The 2421-nt window shown below is 29.5% G+C and overlaps 1 long non-coding RNA gene across 1 annotated transcript; it reads left to right on the plus strand.

Annotated features, from left to right (window-relative positions):
* The first annotated feature begins 35 nt into the window (after nucleotides 1-35).
* On the plus strand, nucleotides 36-2114 carry LOC108768015 (uncharacterized). The gene is made up of 3 exons (XR_001940464.1): nucleotides 36-310; nucleotides 376-517; nucleotides 1895-2114. It is a non-coding gene; the product is annotated as an uncharacterized LOC108768015 (long non-coding RNA).
* Nucleotides 2115-2421: the final 307 nt, after the last annotated feature.

Here is a 2421-nt window from a genome sequence, read left to right on the forward strand (position 1 = left end):
TTTATTTAAATTACTACCTTGCATACAAGAGTTAGCTCAAATCGGCACATGTCGCAATTCTTATTAGAGGATTAGAGGATTTTTATGGTAAACCAAGTCCTTCATTCACGTGAGTGACAGCGCTGACAGCAGAAATTGTATGATAAAAGCCGAGGAATTCTTCAAAGTGGGACAATCTGAGGCTCTAAGCGAGTTTCAATGATAGCGTCTGTACGTCTGTAGTCTAGCAGCATTGTGTTTACATTGAAATTTTTGGTTATGTTTGTACCTGATACGGTACTTTCTTATATTATGTTATGTTGAAATCAAGGTGAGTGATGAGCAACTCCAATAATTGTCTATATGATCCTTTAATTTCTATGTTTTTTTTTCTAGAAAAACTAAAATGATGTGATAATGATGTCGTAGGTAAGACATATGGATGCTTTATGTGTCTGGATGATTGACATATTATGTAGTAATCCTCGATATGTGATTCGCTAACAATTTCTCTCTGATCGAGGCTGATAATAAGGCTGTATGTTTTTTAAATTCTTTCAAATTTTTTTCCATATTGTGTAGTGTATCGGATAGTGATAAGATGATGACAGTGACGAGATCAACTTTTTTCTAATAACGATAACAAAGACCATACACTACACGTTGGATTTTTGTACACAGAAACATACATACATATTTAAAATCTTGAATTAATGACATAAAATTCTACATAAACATACTTATCCTTTGGTAATTTTTTTGAAGGATATTGAAAAAAGTATGGAGAAAAGTTTTGAATTCATAAAAAACAGTTTTGAGTTAGTCAAGGAACTTAATGGGAAGCCATTGGATTCAAACTATAAATTAGTATCTTTCGATGTATCTATGTACACAAATATTTTTACTGAATTGACTATTAGAAGTATTAAAAAATATGGGATATTCTGTCTCTAAAAGTATAACTATTCCAATTAAAGAATTTCCAACAGCAATTCCATTAATATATATTAAATTCCACTTTTTAAAAATTTGACAACCAATGCTTTAAACAAATTTTTGGCATACTCGTGGGATCCCCCTCTATCTCCAATTTTAGCAAATCTTGTACTGCAGAATCTGGAGAGTGATATTTTCAATACCATCAATATTGTGATATTTCTATTTATTACTGTTATGTGCATGATATTCTACTAGTAGTTCTACGAGATCAGATAAATGTGATTCTAAATAGATTTAATATATATATATTCTTATTATAACAGAATAAAATTCACCGTTGAAGAGAATGATGATTGTATTATATCGAATTTTCTAAATGTAAAATTGTGACGATAAAGGACGGAAATATTATTTTTTATGTAAAATTTTTACAAGAACCCACCAACTCTGGTAGATATCTCAATGAGGATATTCATACTAAGACTTATTGGGATATTCTACATCATATCTGAATTCAACACCCTCGAAACTATAAAAATACATTCAAATTCAAAATTTATTCTGATCGGCAAAAAATCAACTTTTTATCGACACAAAAGAAAGGGTCTTATTCTTTAAAATAAATATTCTTTGCAATAAATTTCTTTATAGATTTTAATCTTATTTAACATCATTAAGATCTTTCTAAAATACCTACGAGCATCAAATTATTAAGTTGTTAGTCAATTTAATTTGTGGTATTACTACTATTGTTCGGTCGGGTTTACGTTTCAAAACCGAAAAATCAATTCGGCGCGCAATTTAAATTACTACAATATGTAATATATAAACATCATATTAATCAAGCACTTAAGATCCAGCTTGTCCGTTTTAAGGCGTTTGTTCCCTACTAGTTGTATATTCACATTTACTTGTCCTAAGAATGTCTTTGTTCAATAAATTTTGTATTATTAATCATATATTCTAATTGTTTCAGAATTTTTTTTATTTTGGGAATATGACACGCTCACATGTAAAATACCAAATTGCTAGAGATGATGTCGATACATCCGAGTACTTACCACAAAATATTCCAGATTTTCAAAATGTGACGAAGACAGAACCCACGTTTTGGAGGAAAGCGTTCCACATATTTTTATTGATATCTGCTTACTTTATTTTATCAATAGGCCTTACATTTTATAATCCATGGCTTTATAATGCATATGTGAGTAATTGATAACTAGAATTTTTTTTATAACTTTTTCATTTATCTAGTCCTAATGTAAAGAAAAAATAAATATAATCTCGAAAGGCACATACGTACGCGTTCGCGATTACACGCATACACAATGGGGAAAAAAAACATTCTTTTTGGACAAAAATTTTATTAGACGGCTTAATCGATTTTGATGATTTTAAAAAATTTCTTGTTATAAAATTTTTTGCATCATAGAGCTGTTAAGTTTTTGATATAAAACTACAATTCGAAATAGTAATTTTCCAAGATGACGGCGCGAGTGG

Source organism: Trachymyrmex cornetzi, unplaced genomic scaffold, assembly GCF_001594075.2.
Source record: "Trachymyrmex cornetzi isolate Tcor2-1 unplaced genomic scaffold, Tcor1.1 C3955412, whole genome shotgun sequence".
NCBI lineage: Eukaryota > Metazoa > Arthropoda > Insecta > Hymenoptera > Formicidae > Trachymyrmex > Trachymyrmex cornetzi.